Source organism: Gobius niger (assembly GCF_951799975.1).
Source record: "Gobius niger genome assembly, chromosome: 24".
Taxonomy (NCBI): Eukaryota; Metazoa; Chordata; class Actinopteri; order Gobiiformes; family Gobiidae; genus Gobius; species Gobius niger.
In genome coordinates this window covers 13,435,675-13,452,888 of record NC_136875.1, presented here as the reverse complement: position 1 = coordinate 13,452,888, position 17,214 = coordinate 13,435,675, and the positions used below count along the sequence as shown (strand labels likewise).

The 17,214-nt window shown below is 40.7% G+C and overlaps 1 long non-coding RNA gene across 1 annotated transcript in view; it reads left to right on the top strand.

Moving 5' to 3' along the window:
* Window positions 1-17,214, top strand: part of LOC306982424 — a 224,035-nt gene that overhangs the window by 4,281 nt on the left and 202,540 nt on the right. The gene's annotated exons all lie outside the window — the stretch shown is intronic.

The window sequence follows — 17,214 nt, the reverse complement described above, 5'->3', positions numbered from 1 at the left end:
TAGTCGTGGCGTGGCGCTCGCCGGGCCCCGTGGCTCCGGCGTAATGAAGACGAGCCTTCCCCTCCGATCGGTGACGACTGGAGCGCGAGGAGGAGGAGGGGGAGGCGGGATGAATTAAACATGCGTGATCGCGTATGTAAATAATTGATGGCGTTTGTACACGCGTGTGGAGGAGAGGAATGAGTTTGACATTTGCGGAGATTGGGAGCAGCCCGAGTGCGGCGATACGGCCACCTGCGCGTTAACACGGGCTCGGATCGCGCTTTAGAAGACCCGCGGTTTATGAGAGAGTCGCTGTGAAACACAAGTAGAGGAGGTTTGTTTATGCGTTTCAAAACAAAATGGATTCTTCCCCGTCGGAATCTGTGGGGACGCTCTGATACCACGTGCTGGGACTCGTGCTCATTAACACCACGTATCTCAGATGAGGAGAGCGAAGAGCAACAAACTGGAGGAGTTCCCACTGACATAACATGGTCGGCATGGCAACAGTTGCCTCGATATATGTCACTTCCTGTCAGTGTCAGATAAGGAAGTGAAACTATAAACATCACAAAACTTGTCAAACTAAAGAAAGTTAAAGGCAAGAAGATGAAAAGATGAGATTTTTCACACAACGGTCAGTGATTTTGTTTTTTTTAGCTCCTTTTCTCTCTTAAAGGAACAGGCCACCATTCTTACCTGAGCTTAGACGAGTTGATCCGTACCTGTCTGGTCTTTGTGCTCGTGGAAGAGCGTGGTCGCTTCTGACTTTAACTATAGGAATACCGTGAATGCTCTAAAATAGTCCGGGGCCTTTATTTACTCAAGGGCATCTAGGACCAGGCCTTTATTGGAACCAGGCCACAATTAGAGACAGGCCTTTATTTCTATTTGAGCAAAACGGACGACCAGGAAAATGAAGAAAAACGAGATTTGTGTCCATTTGCAGCTAAAATATTAGGTTCATTTATTAATTAACATTTCAAACCCTCTCCCAGCGGCTGGAACATTGACGCCTTTTATTTTGTCGGGACAACAGGAAGTGTTTCGTTGCTGTTAGCGGAGCTTTGACATCAGTGTCACTGCAGGTTTCTGTTTCGTTTTTACCGCGGACCGGATTATTTGTTGTTATCTCGTGTAAAAGGCGAGTTTAGACGGAGCGTTTGTGTTTGTGATCGATCATGAGACTGACCCGAGAGAAGACGAGACGCTCGCGCTGATGGGAGGAGTTATTTTGAGGCGTGGGACTGACCTGCACACGGAGCAGCTGGACGTGCTTTGAAGACGCGATGGAGACTTTATTAAAACCCTGGAGGGTCACACAACATTTGTCGCCCTGTTTCCAAATATCGTCACAGGAGGTTTGAAAAGTGGCTAAATCTGTGTCAAAGTTACGCTCGGATCAGCTCCTCCGCAGCGTCGCCCTCGGCCCGGGTTCCCGTTTGTTACTTCCTGCACGTGAGTTTTCATTTACACCAGTATGAGACAAATTCCTAACATGGGGAATATTTCTACTGTTATAGTTTCTAATAAAAGCCCCGGCCTGTTTTAGAGACCGGCTTTAATTTGCCTCCGCCAGCCTCGAACCCGGCCACTGTCAGAGACCCGGCCGCTAATGGAATACAGGCCAGTATTAGAGAATTTACGGTATACTGGGAGAGGCTGAATGCTAACAACATCTTTCGTATGACTGAGGGCACGCACAATGACCAAACAGGTTCGCATGAACTCGTCTAAGCTCAGGAAAGAACATATCTCAGGCAGGAAAAACGGTGGCCTGTTCCTTTAACATCTTAGTTTTCACATCAAGAGTATAAAACAGACCAAATGGAGGGACCATGAGCCAGATCTTGTGCGAATTTAGATTTTCCGAATGATGGATTTATTGCCTATGCGTCTTCCCCACTTGCGGGAGGGCGTCGCATGAGGAGGTGACCGCTTGTTAGAGAAATAACAATGGTGTTTGAGAGGATGGATGAAGAATCGGCAGCAGTCTGGATGTCTTATACAGGAGAAGTTTATTTATCATCAGTGCAGGACCTGGAGACATGAACTCCAGACATTGCTCTGGTCCTACCATTCAATTCTGTCTGCGCTTCCACAGAAAAGGTACTGATACACAAGCAAAACATTCAGTGTCTGAGAGTCTGAGCTCCACAGTCAAGGCTGTGACAGAGATAATACGACTGTACAGCTTGACCCAGTGTGATAAAGGGCGATTTAAAGTTCTCCTCTAACATCGCTGACATTCATTGCTTTGTCCTTGTGTTCCTCCATAACCATGACAGGCTCTCACGGGTCAAACTAAAAACTTTATTAACCTCTTAACTCCCACCTGAACATGTTTTCTCCAAATTCTCCAAATATAAAAGCTTCTTCAAAACAGCGATAAAAAAGCGAAAAGAAAATGATGAGAGACAAAAAAGCGCTAATAAGGGACAAAAAAAGCGACAAATGAAAAAAACTCGACAAAAAAGTGACAAAAGAGCAACAAAAAAGTGACAAAAATCCAGCAAAAAAGTGACAAAAATCCAGCAAAAAAGTGACAAAAATCCAGCAAAAAAGTGACAAAAATCCAGCAAAAAAGTGACAAAAATCCAGGCAAAACAAAAACAAAAATCCAGCAAAAAAGTGACAAAAATCCAGCAAAAAATTGACAAAAATCCAGCAAAAAAGTGACAAAAATAAATCAAAAAAGTAATAAAAAAGTGACAAAAACACATAATGGAAATAAAAAGTGACGACAATGGCAAAGAGGAGAGAATGCATTTGGTTTTGGCGGGTGGTAAGAGGTTCCCATCGTGAACCAAACAATGTTCGTGTCTCGAGAGAAAGAGCTCCCGCCTCCGCTGTGGCGCGGATCGGCACTCGCTTGGCCGTGAATGTGAAACCAAACAAATGCACATGTTCACCCCCCAAATCAAGCGCGACTCCAGCTCACGTACTTCTAACTGAAATGTCTGGAGCTGCAAGATCACAAAGTGCGCTCAGGCCCCGTGTCTCTGCTCCACGACCCGGCCTGGACAAAGCGGAAGCAAACGGACGGATAACTGTGAGTGTTTGTGCGTGACCTCATCATGGAGGTCCAGTCTCCAAATATAAATAATAGCTGAAAAGGGAAACACACCGACACTTGGCCTATTTACAGTATTGGTGTGTCATTAAAAACCCTCTTAGTAAATGGAGTCTTTTTTTTGCAAGCTAATGGACTTTTGAACAACAAAAATCCAGCAAAAAAAAGACAAAAATCCAGCAAAAAAGTGACAAAAATCCAGCAAAAGAGTGACAAAAATCCAGCAGAAAAAAGACAAAAATCTAGCAGAAAAAAGACAAAAATCCAGCAAAAAAGTGACAAAAATCCAGCAAAAAAGTGACAAAAATCCAGCAAAAAAGACAAAAATCCAGCAAAAAAAGACAAAAATCCAGCAGAAAAATGACAAAATCCAGCATAAAAAAGACAAAAATCCAGCAAAAAAGACAAAAATCCAGCCAAAAAAAAGACAAAAATCCCGCAAAAAAGTGACAAAAATCCAGCAAAAAAAAAAAGACAAAAATCCAGCAAAAAAAAGACAAAAATCCAGCAAAAAAGTGACAAAAATCCAGCAGAAAAATGACAAAAATCCAGCAGAAAAAAGACAAAAATCCAGCAAAAAATTGACAAAAATCCAGCAAAAAAAAGAAAAAATCCAGCAAAAAAGTGACAAAAATCCAGCAGAAAAATGACAAAAATCCAGCAGAAAAAAGACAAAAATCCAGCAAAAAATTGACAAAAATCCAGCAAAAAAAAGAAAAAATCCAGCAAAAAAAAGAAAAAAATCCAGCAAACGGCCGGATAACTGTGAGTGTTTGTGCGTGACCTCATCATAGAAGAGGTTTGTGTCCTAGGACCAAACGAGGTCCAGTCTCCAAATATAAATATTAGCTGAAAAGTGGAAACACACTGACACTTGGCCTATTTACAGTATTGGTGTGTCATTAAAAACCCTCTCAGTAAATGTCTTTTTTTCTTTTTTTGCAAGCTAATGGACTTTTGAACGATTTCTTCCCCCCCAAAAAAAGGCTTAATCTGCTCCGCTGGTTGACCGTAAAGTGCTCCGTGTTCCCATTCAGAAGCCACACAATGGCCTCCCAGCCGCTTCCAACTTTAATAAACGCTCCTCTCAGTGCGTTTCTTTCTGTCTGAATGCCTTTTCTTTTCTCTTTTCAAGTTTATGTCAAAAAATATCCTTGAATCGCGTTAATTAATCATCGCTGGAAATGTCAGCTCTTTTCTCTTTCCGCACTTTTAAATCCACCTCGTTTGATATCTTTTTTTTTCACTGAACCTTTTATGAGTCGGCGGGAGGAGATGGAAGAAAAAAAAGAAAAAAAACACTCTTTTTGACGGATATGTCTTGTTGTAAATGCCGACTCCTCTCCGTGTCCTAATGTGCTTTACCTTTCCTGACACGCCGGCATGCTACCAGTCGGATCGGCTCGCGAGTCGTGTCAGGAACGCGGATCGGATGAAAGGAAACTTTGAAAACCTCGCCGGATCAAAAAAAAAAACGCGATCAAACTATGGCGTCCTCTCTCTTCCTCTGACAGAGATTACGGCTGTGTTTTCTGACAGCCCGCACGAGAATAATTGCCAAAGTAATGAAAGATTGGGAGAGTTGCTTTCAAGTCCTATCTGGTGGGGGAAAGAGGTTGACACAGCGAGGAGGAAGAAGAAGAGGCGCCTTCAAAGACAGTGATAAGCATCCGGTACAAAACTAATTCTCTCAATGTTAACCTGAAGGAAGGAAATGCAGCCATATTTTTTAGAGGAAAACAACCAGAGACGGGCTAATATGTTCAAGGTGAGGATGGCGGCAGAGTGGTTAGTCTCTCGGTGAGGAGGTTGTGGGTTAGAGTCCTTTGTTTATACCGCGCAATTTGGGCACGAGGAAACTCAAAGATTAGGGGTAACGGTCACTCACATGTCTTTATCCGGGGCCGGGTCGCGGGGGCAACGTCTCAGCAGAGATGAACAGACTTCCCGATCCACACACACCTCCTCCAGCTGCTCTGACCAAAGGCCACACCAGGCCAGCTCGGAGACAGAGGGCCAGAAGGTGTGTCATTAAAAATCCTCTTAGTAAATGGAGTCTTTTTTTTTTGCAAGCTAATGGACTTTTGAACGACAAAAATCCAGCAAAAAAAAGACAAAAATCCAGCAAAAAAGTGACAAAAATCCAGCAAAAAAGTGACAAAAATCCAGCAAAAAAGTGACAAAAATCCAGCATAAAAAGACAAAAATCCAGCAAAAAAAGACAAAAATCCAGCCCAAAAAAGACAAAAATCCAGCCAAAAAAAAGACAAAAATCCAGCAAAAAAGACAAAAATCCAGCCAAAAAAAGACAAAAATCCAGCAGAAAAATGACAAAAATCCAGCCAAAAAAAGACAAAAATCCAGCCAAAAAAAGACAAAAATCCAGCCAAAAAAAGACAAAAATCCAGCAAAAAAGTGACAAAAATCCAGCAAAAATGTGACAAAAATCCAGCATAAAAAGACAAAAATCCAGCAAAAAAAGACAAAAATCCATCAAAAAAGTGACAAAAATCCAGCAAAAAAGTGACAAAAATCCAGCAAAAAAAAAGACAAAAATCCAGCAAAAAAAAGACAAAAATCCAGCAAAAAAAGACAAAAATCCAGCAAAAAAGTGACAAAAATCCAGCAAAAAAAAAGACAAAAATCCAGCAAAAAAAGACAAAAATCCAGCCAAAAAAAGACAAAAATCCAGCCAAAAAAAGACAAAAATCCAGCAAAAAAGTGACAAAAATCCAGCAAAAATGTGACAAAAATCCAGCATAAAAAGACAAAAATCCAGCAAAAAAAAGACAAAAATCCAGCAAAAAAAAAGACAAAAATCCAGCAAAAAAAAGACAAAAATCCAGCAGAAAAATCTCCTCCAGCTGCTCTGACCAAAGGCCACACCAGGCCAGCTCGGAGACAGAGGGCCAGATCTTGTACTGTACTGTCACAGTCCGTGCACAACTCTAAACGTGGTGCACGCGCGATCTTGCGTGTGCCGCAGGTTTTGCGCTAAAGTCTGCGCCGCTAGGGAGAGGGCGCTAGTTAAGAAAAAGAGGCGACTGAGGTTTATTACAAGCAGCACTTGGAGCCGCTCTTCTGAGGCACCTTCACATTATGTTCCTCTTTACATCGCGCTGCCTTGTCTTCCTTAGAATTGACGTCAAATTGAAAACAAAAGTGAAATTGCCTTGAAAAGTCTGTTTGAGCGTCGGTTACGCACGGGCTTACTTTGATAGATCAACACACACACCCCGAACACCAAAACAACAACAGTTTTCCATAAATAAACCACACGTGCCTCAAGTGCCACAACACCAGGTCTGATCTGAGTTTTAAGGAGACATCGTTACCATTGTGTGTCAGTCTTTACCTCCTGATGATGCTCCGTGTGTGGCCACAGCTCAGTCCAAAAGAAAGAAGCGCATTTCACAGGGAGCAGAGCAACTAGTGCATGTCTATGGTATCAGCCAGCCTGCATTAAAAACAGTGTGACCCGCTCCACAGAGCACCTGAGGCAAATCACTTATAACACCAGACTAACAATATAAATGTCTGTGTCCATAGAATCATTATAACTGTTTTGCATTTAAATTTGAGCAGCATCAGCTTCGTGGTTGTATAAGCTACGCAGCGGTGGAGTGATCTGCTAGAAAATAGTCCCTCAAAATGCAATCATTCATGTGATGCAGGTCAGTTATATTCCAAACATTACTCTATGGATACAGACAGTCTGGTGTTATAAGTGATTTGCCTCAGGTGCTCTGTGGAGCGGGTCAGACTGTTTTTAATGCAGGCTAGCTGATACCATAGACATGCACTAGCCTAGCACCACTAAGCTCTTCAAACATAAAAAACTGCATGAATTACAAACAAAAAAATATCTCCAGAAATCAACAACACTCTGGATAACTTGGAAATGAGGCTCTATGTCAAAAATCCTGAATTATCCCTTTAACCTGTCACCTGCCACTTTAAGTTTAGCAATTATTTACATCCAAATCTCAACTCGTATTGACTGGAGAGTTTACAGCCTATATGCCAGTGTGATGCCTCGTTTGAAAGCCAAGACCTTCTAGTTTCTTAAAAATGTGTGAGATCTTTGTAAGTGAAACACAACCTACATCACATTTGCAGTTTCTAATCCCAGACTCTAACCCTAACCTTAGCCTGATCAGGAGGGAACAGGTTCATGTGGTTTACTGTCCGGGTGAAATGTTGTGGCTTTATCTTCAATATAACTCCAATATGATTTTAATCTTACATAAAGAAATGTTTATATCTACACGAAATTGAAGCTTTTTTCCCCTGAACCAGAGTTAACCGCATTTAACATTTTGTGATCATTCAAGGCCAAAACAGCATCAATCTTTCAACTGGTTCATTGAAACGCGCAGCCTGCAGCACGGCGGATGGAGCGCTCTTTTGACAGACACTGGTTCAGTTCAAATCAATGAAGCCCTTTCTTTTTTTTGTGTTAGCACCATTCTCATCTCTCCGTCTCTGTATCTTTTTCGCCCGGGGCTCGGAGTCGCGTAAAAAAAAAAACCCTCAAAAGGCGAAAGGGGGAAAAAAAAAGTGTTGCATTTTTCTCCACGAAGCCTCTTAACCAAGAAGGAGGCGCCATTACTCATGTCCTAACGCGCGTAATGGGATTCTCCGCGGATGAGCGAGAGACTGTCGAGCGGCGGCGCCGAGCGAGGGGGGAGAAGACTGAGCCGAGGACTGAACCAAGGACTGACTCGGGACTTAAACCAGGTCTAAATCGGGAACAAATCTGGTTTAAAATCGGCGACAGCAATGACTCGAACAGACGTACGACTGTGACAGGTGACACAAAAGGCAAAGCGTTTTAAAACATTCCCTTGGCCAAAAACAGACAGTGAAAAGTTTAAGACCAGTGGAAAGATGGCGATAAGTTAGGGCTGCTCGATTATTGAAAAAATAATAATCACGATTATTTTTGTCATAATTGAAATCACGATTATTCAAACGATTATTTGTTGCCTTTAAAAAAATCCATCCAAAAAGTGACAAAAATCCGGCAAAAAAAGACAAAAATCCAGCAAAAAATGACAAAAATCCAGCAAAAAAGTGACAAAAATCCAGCAAAAAAAAAGACAAAAATCCAGCAAAAAAAGACAAAAATCCATCAAAAAAATGACAAAAATCCATCCAAAAAGTGACAAAAATCCAGCAAAAAACGACAAAAATCCAGCAAAAAAGTGACAAAAATCCATCAAAAAAAGACAAAAATCCATCAAAAAAATGACAAAAATTCATCCAAAAAGTGACAAAAATCCAGCAAAAAAAGACAAAAATCCAGCAAAAAAAGACAAAAATCCATCAAAAAAATGACAAAAATCCATCCAAAAAGTGACAAAAATCCATCAAAAAAAGACAAAAATCCAGCAAAAAAGTGACAAAAATCCATCAAAAAAAGACAAAAATCCATCAAAAAAATGACAAAAATCCATCCAAAGAGTGACAAAAATCCAGCAAAAAAGTGACAAAAATCCAGCAAAAAAAAAGACAAAAATCCAGCAAAAAAAGACAAAAATCCAAAAATTTAAAATTTGAAAAAAAAAAAAAAGTGTTTTTTTTTTTTGAAAAAAATAAAAATTTGGAAAAAAATGAAAATTATAATCGATTTTTTGCGATTATGCTAATTTTGTAATCGTTTACTGTTGTAATCGTAATCGTAATCGAATTTCGATTAATTGCACAGCCCTATTCCCTTGGCCAAAAACAGACAGTAAAAAGTTTAAAACCAGTTGAAAGATGGCGATAAGTCACATTTTGCATGGTTGGATTTTAACACATTGAGTGCCAACAATTCAGACCATTTTTCACGATATTTGTAGCACCACAGTGTATTCTATGTCATAGCTCGTTTGAAAGAAGAGACTTTTAGACAGGGGCAGGCAACATCAGCCCAGGGACCTAATCCGGCCCTCCAGCATAGAACTTCTGGCCCTCAAGATGAATTTGATAAATATTACTAAGCAAATAAGAGATCAAATAAAGGGATATTTCATAATTTTTGACATAGGGCCTCATTTCCTAGTTATCCAGAGTGTTGCTGATTTCTGGAGATATTTTTTTTTGTAATTCATGCAGTTCTTATATTTGAAGAGTTTCGTGGCGCTAGGCTAGTGCTAGGCTAGCGCATTTCTATGGTATCAGCTAGCCTGCATTAAGAACAGTGTGACCCGCTCCACAGAGCACCTGAGGCAAATCACTTATAACACCAGACTAACCATATAAATGTCTGTGTCCATAGAATAATGTTTGGAATATAACTGACCTGCATCACATGAATGATCGCATTTTGAGGGACTATTTTCTGGCAGATCACTCCGCCGCCGCGTAGCTTATACAACCACGAAGCTGATGCTGCTCAAAGTTATTTTAAATGCAAAATGGTTTAAATTACTTTATGGACACAGACATTTATATGGTTAGTCTAGAAATGCACTAGCCTAGCATTAGCCTAGCACCACAAAACTCGTCAAATATAAGAACTGCATAAATTACGATAAAAAAAATATCTCCAGAAATCAGCAACACTCTGGATAACTAGGAAATGAGGGCCTTTGTCAAAAATCCTGAAATATCCCTTTAAGTCGGGGGGAAGATGAGCCCCTTTTTGCTTTGGTGGTTAGTGTTTAAAAACAGCATAATATAAATACAAAATGTTACTTTTCATATACATTTTGGATTCAAAAAACGTCTTAACCCCCGCCTAAACCGAGCACATTTTCTCCAGTTCGGCTTTACCCAAATCTAAAAGCTTCTTGGGGTAAAAAAAAAGCATCGAAATGGCGTTGAAAATGTGGATGAAAACACAACACTGTGACAAAAAAGCAACAAAAACGCAACAAAAGAGCGACAAAAACGTGGAAGAAAAGCAACAACAATACAACAAAAAAGTGACTAAAGACCGAGAATGAAATGATGAGAAAACAGGGCAAAAAAATTACAAAAAAGACTACAGAAATGTGACAAGACAGTTTTGCTAAACAGAGGCTCAAAATCAAAATCATTATTATTTTTTCTAGAATCTGAGATATCGCGTGTTTTATGAAACTCAACCGTCTCCCTCACTTCACTCTCTTCTCTGGGCTGTGCAAATAGAGCTGAAAGAAGAGAGACAAATACGTCCGATACAAGGTTTATTTTTAGATCAAACTAAACTGTCGGCTTGTCGACCTCATTGGTCTCCTGATAATAAATAAAGAGCGATCCGAAGCACGAGGTGTGGAGATCGTTGTTCTGCAGGAGATCCCTCAGCCCTCACTTCCTCCTCTCTCTCTCTTGTGATTAAATGTTCAGATCGTGACTTTTCACAAATTGTTGATCTTCATTTATTTCAGCTATTGAGTTTCTAAGGCTCCAAATATAACGTTAACTTTCTATTTGCAACAAGAAGAAAGAGAGAGATAACAACAAAAGTGTTTCTTCAGGCATTCACACTGTCATGACGTCCTGATGGCAAAGACAAAAAATAAATGAGGGAAAAAAACGACAGGTCTAGATCAATCTATAAACCACGTCAAAAGTACTAGAAAGAGCGTTTTACTTAAGACTCGTGACTTAGATAAGCAGAGCCTACACAGCAGCACAAGTGGCCATTTTAGACCTTGTTGAGAAATAAATGATGCTTTAGAAAGAGGAGAAATCAGTATTAGTGTCTTTCTCGACCTTTCAAAAGCTTTCGATAAGATCGATTTCAGATCTTGCTCGTAAAGCAGTCGCTCTGCGGGGTCCGGCTCTCCAGTGGTTCAGGGACGATGTTTATGAAAGACATCAATATGTGAACATGAATGGGGTCAACTCTACAATGGCAAACATTGAATTTGGGGTTCCCCAGGGATCCATTCTGGGTCCTCTTTTGTTTATTGTTTATGTTAATGACTTTGTGATCATAAAATACCTTTAGCAGATGACACACATGTAAATGGATCATCTTGAAAAACTCCTAAATGAGCAATTAGTTCAAGTATTTACTTGGTTTAAACGTAACACATTATTGCTCAATATCAGTAAAAGCTTTTATATTGTTTTCCAATCTATTTCATGGTTCACGAGGAATTCTCCTTCAAATGAACTCCTTCATAAATATGGCTTCTTAAAGTTTTTTTTGACTATGCAATATTACATGATGGTTTATAAAAGAGGTGCCCAACGTGGAGCCGAATGTGGCCCGCCAGAGAGTGACATGCTTTTGCGCTATGGTTAATACTAACTCTCTCCCATTCATTCTCAATGGTAAACATGGATGCAGTACACTTTTTGGCCACCAGCGTCAAATCGGGGGCGCTGTTTCACTGCTTTCGCAAAGTTAAAGCAGCACTAAGTAACTTGTTTACCTTAATAAATCCTTTCCGTAGTCCCTGTGGGGGTAATACAAGTGTTTATGGGATGATTGGAGGGTCTTTCATCTCCCCCTGGTGTCTCTGGACAGAAAATCATGTTTGCAACTTGACTGCCCCCGGTGCGGAGAAAGCAATACACACTAATGTAATCACGAAGAAGAAGCTAACATGCTAACGGGCAAAGCTAACTGCGGGCTAACGTCACTTTTAACAGTATTTACAGCCAAGTTTGAGTGAATAAACATATTTCCATTGTATAATTGAATGCACAGTAACTCTCTCTCCCTTCGCCTTTCCTGTCAGCGTAGTATTTACTCTCCAAGACAATTAATACATTTAAAAATCGTAACTTGCTACGACACCTGCAGTTGCGCTTATGGCCTCTAGGGGGAAGAGTTACTTAGTACTGCTTTAAGGAAACACTGATGTGTCTTGGTGTTTATCAATGCATGGTCTTTTATTGCAAAGGTCGTTGACGTCAACAAAGAATTTATGCTGAACTGACACGTTCAAAGTTATCTAATGTGGCTTTTAAGAGTTAACAAATGAATGAGGTAAAGTCACTGTAGGTGCTGTAGATACAGGTGTTGTTGTTTACATTTTGCACTATTACAAATGTTGATTTTGTTCTACCAAAACAAAAAATAGTTAGCATTTGTTTTAATATAGCATGTTATTTGCATAGATATGATCAAATGCAAATGTATACTGAAAATAAAATAAATAAACTATTCCTATTTGCAGTTATATGCACTTGACATCGCCGTGTTTAACCTGCGACCCACAGGCACTTTTTAATTTTGGCCCTCAGAGACAAAAAGTTTGCGCGCCCCTGGTCTATAAGTGGAATTATAAGCTAAATGAATGTATTTCATGTGTAACCTCTTAAAGTTTTGTTTTTTTTGTCTACTTTTGTATTTGAAGAAAGGGGCACTTAGCATAAGCGTTGTCTTCATTGTGCTCCTTTTCAATCATGTATAAAAAAAGCATGTATAGTTGTTGAAATGTGAAAACATGTAACTAACATGACTGAAATAAATAAATAAATAAATAAATAAATAAATAAATAAATAAATAAATAAATAAAGTTTGACCCCGGCTGCAAAGACGAGGCCACTCTACAAAGGTTTAGTGGACTTTATGTGAAGCTCTGGAATAGGTACAGATGGCATCTCGTCATAAAAGGGGGCGTGTCTTCGCCGAGGGGGAAAATAGAATCTTTAGAGAAACACAATTTTCACTCTTTTTTGCCATTTTCTGGTGGAATATCAACTTATTTATCACATAAATAAAATGTAAATCAGGCCCATATGGATATTTTCTCACAGCAGATTGTTCAGCAGAAGTGAAAAAACGGCACTTGTAGCAAGCGCTAGCTAACCGTTAGCATTAGCCCGATGCTAACATGTAGCATCAAGTTAGCATTCTCCGTTATTCATGTATTTATGGGCTGTTGAACCACTTTGCTCCTCCCCATGTCTTTGTATCTTTATTTAGTAGAAACTATATTCATATTTCAGCATTTGTTACAGAGATGCCGTTTGCATCTATCACAAAAAAAAAACAAAGGTGATTACAAGACGGTAGACGCCGCTCTGCCCCGTTAACACGTCACACAGCGGGGGAGGATCAACGGGGCGTAGCCATGGTAACGACCGCTGTCAGGTACAACACTCTCAAAACCACGGGGGTTAAATTATTACAATAATTAGATTATGCTTGGAATGATGGATTTCATTAAAAGAAATAACCCTGTTACACGTGCAGACAAATCCTCATTCTGACAATATTAGGGATTAATCTGCAGATCAGCCACCAGATCAACTGTTCTGTGTGTAAAGGTCCTATACCTGATTTTTTTATTTATTACGATCTATGAAAGAGGGCGCGAGTCAAGTCATTTGTCCTTCAGACTCATTGTTAACTTTCCGAAGATATTTCTAACATAATTCTTCTTTGTCGGCACATTTCACAACTTTCAGGGTCACTGTCTCTGAAATGCCGGAGAACTCACTTGCAAGTTCATGAAATTGATACAAATCTAAGTAAACGCACAGTGTTTTTCCCACAGTTGTTTAGTAAAGTGGCGGCCGCGGTTCACCTCGTCTCGGCGCCACGGCGAAGGCGTAGGTGTTCTGCAGAGATGCGCACCCTTGGTGAAATTCGCACCCGCTCGCACAAAACAACTGCTTCGAGACAAGCGAGAGCGAAGTCTTTGACAGAACCCACAGACTACTTTAACCCACTGTTACTTATTTGTGACTGTTATATTTTCCAGGTCATTAACCCCTTAACTCCCGCCTGAACCGAGCACATTTTCTCCAGTTTGGCTTTACCCCAATCCAGAAAAAAAGGTGTGAAAATAGAGACAGAACTGAGACAAAAAACAATGATGAAGTGGCAAAAAAGTGAGAAAAAATGTGACAAAAATGTGACGAAAAAATGACAAAAATGTGACAAAAAAATGACAAAAATGTGACGAAAAAATGACAAAAATGTGACAAAAAAATGACAAAAAAGTGACAAAAATGTGACGAAAAAATGACAAAAAATGTGACCAAAATGTGACACTGGTTTTAAGTGGGTTAAAAAAAATCTCCAGACAGTTGATAAGGACAAAATCCCAAGGTTTCGATCTTCATTGTGTGTATCTCCTCCTCTGCTCAAGTGTGCAATTTTTTGATGTAGCATCTTGAATTCAACTAGTGTGAACTGTGGGAAATTGATGATTTTTAGCTAATGTTATATTTTATAATGCAATTGAATGTTTTTTATGAGTTTAATCTGTGTGCTTTAAGTTTCAGTTGAAACCTTTTCACACGCACACTGCTGTAACAATACCCCATTTCTTGCTCTTGCGTTCTTTTGCTCAAACCTGTGGAGACGCCCGGTGCCCTCACCAGTGTTGTGAAAAATAACTCCATATAAGGCAACAGGAAGACACTTCTAGTGGAAAACTACTGAGAGAAAGGCCTGATGACCTTGGCTCGAGCTCCACTCATCTCCTATCTCTTTGTGAACGTCACATTTTCTCTGATATATATTTGTAAGAGCGCAGTTAGACGGTGCCGTTTCCTGGGACGGCCCCGTTCGAGCACCGTGTGTATTGTTCGGGACTTTAGCATTCAGATAACCTGTGTTTAGACATTGTAATTGTTATAGGGAATAAATCTTCTTTCTGGTGGTTTCTCCTCGGACCTTGGGATCAACGAACACGCTTGGCGAGACCTTTTTGATACTTTAATCTTAACTGTCTAAAGCAGTACTAAGTAACTCTTCCCCCTAGAGGCCATAAGCGCAACTGCAGGTGTCGTAGCAAGTTACGACTTTTTAACTTATTAATTGTCTGTGAGAGTAAATACGACGCTGACAGGAAAGGCGAAGGGACAGAGGGTTACTGTGCAATGTACAATGGAAATATTTTGTTTCACTCAACTTTGCTGTAAATAGTGTTTAAAGTGACGTTAGCCCGCAGTTAGCTTTGCCCGTTAGCCTGTTAGCTTCTTCTTCGTGATTCTATTAGTGTGTATTGGTGACTCCGGTCCGGTGGCAGTCAAGTTGCAAACATGGTTTTCTGTCCAGAGACACCAGGGGGAGATGAAAGACCCTCCAATCATCCCATAAACACTATTATTATTAGTATTACCCCCACAGGGACTACGGAAAGGATTTATTAAGGTAAACACGTTACTTAGTACTGCTTTAACTGTGTTTAAATTGATCTTGTGGAGTCAGATCTTATGTAAATTTAGAGTTTTAATATTTCCTGTGAAATCGCCCACAAGACGCAGATAGATACTGTTGCAAGCGGAGTTCAAAATGGCGGCTAGAACTACAGAAGTCACGTGACCGAAATGCCTGTGTCGTGAATGAGTGGCTCGGGACCATGGTGAACATTCAAACCCAAACCCTTTCTCAAACCTTAAAGGCACAGGCCACAGTTCTTCCATACTGAGATATGTTCTTACCTGAGCTTAGACGAGTTGGTCGCTTCTAACTTCACCCCGTTTGGAGCCATAGGAACACATTGTGAGAGGCCAAATACAAGCAACATCTTTGTTTTTATTACGTGACTGGGGGCACACAGTCCTTCCATACTGCGACATGTTCTTACCTGAGCTTAGACGAGTTCTAACTTCACCCCGTTTGGAGCCATAGGAATGCATTGTGAGAGGCCAAATGCAAGCAACATCTTTGGTCGTTTTGCGTAACTGAGGGCACACAGTTCTTCCCTGAGTTTAGACGAGTTGATCCGTACCTGTCTGGTCTTTGTGCCCGTCGAAGAGCATGGTAGCTTCCAACTTTCCCCCCGTTTGGAGCCATAGGAATACATTAGGAGAGACCAAATGCTAACAAGACAGGCACGTATCAACTCGTCTAAGCTCAGGTAAGAACATATCTCAGTATGGAAACACAGTGGCCTGTTCCTGTTACATTTTTCCTCAACAAGCCGGACTATAAACCAGGACTTTAGCAGATCCAAGCCCCAGTGAAAAGAGCAGCAGGATCCATCGCCTCTGCGTTCCTAATCTCGTTATTAATTAGGCCTTATATGGGCACAAATGATGCATGCACGCTGTCTGCCGCAAATGTCGTTAGCTCCTGAAAGTTTAGCCCGGAGGAGAGCCCATCCATCACGGGACTTCTGCAGCTCCGGTTTTAGAGAAAAGTGGTTTGTACGGAGGGATTTTTCATTTGTTCGCGGGCGCTCTTTAACAAGGCACGGCTCTAACGAGACACAAAAGGGGTTTTAGGAGTCGGTAAACGGCGAGGAAGTCGGAGGGAAAGATGAGTAAGCATTAGTCGGCTTCAAGAAAGTACGTCGACAAAGTGGTAAAGTCGTTAGGGTTTATCACTCACGGCCATCCGATGTTATGACTGTGAATTTGACTGGTTTAAAGTTAGCGGGGGAAAAAAAGTGGATCGAAAGCAGTGGACACGTTTTTTTATACAGTGGGAAGAAAAAGAAAGAAGAGTTAAGAGTTTCTCTCACGACGATCAGGGTGAATCTTGGATCATTCGTCTTTACAAAAGTGCTGCAGTTCAGTGAGATTCAGGCGGTGTAAGCACGGGTTTACTTTGGTACAGTAGATCAACACCACAACACAAAACAACAATAAACCACACATGCCTTTAAGTGCCACACCAGGTCTGATCTGTGTTTTAACCCCTTAACTCCCACCTGAACCGAGCACATTTTCTCCAGTTTGGCTTTACCCCCAGTCCAAAAGCTTCTGGAAAAAAGGTGGGAAAATAGCGACAGAACTGAGACAAAAACAATGACGGAAATGTGATAAAAAAGTGACGAAAAATTGATGAAAAAGTGGCAAAAATGTCACAAAAATGTTCATGACAAGCAGCACTCACGCTACTCTTCTGTGGCAACCTTCACATTATGTTCCTCTTTACATCGCGCTGCCTTGTCGTCTTCCTTAGAATCGACGACAAATTGAAAACAAAAGCGAAATTGCCTTGAAAAGTCTGTTTGAGCGTTGGTTACGCACGGGCTTACGTTGATACAGTAGATCAACTCGCACACCCCGAACAGTTTTCCATAAATAAACCACACGTGCCTCAAGTGCCACAACACCAGGTCTGATCTGAGTTTTAAGGAGACATTTCCATCGTGTGTCAGTCTTTACCTCCTGATGATGCTGCTTGTGGAGCCACAGCTCAGTCCAAAAGAAAGAAGCGCATTTCACAGGGCGCAGAGCAACTTTTTTTTTCTTTTCCAATTCAGCCGCTCCAAGAATCCTGCAGCTGTAGCTCAAATGTTCCAATACGCTACAGTTTTCTTGC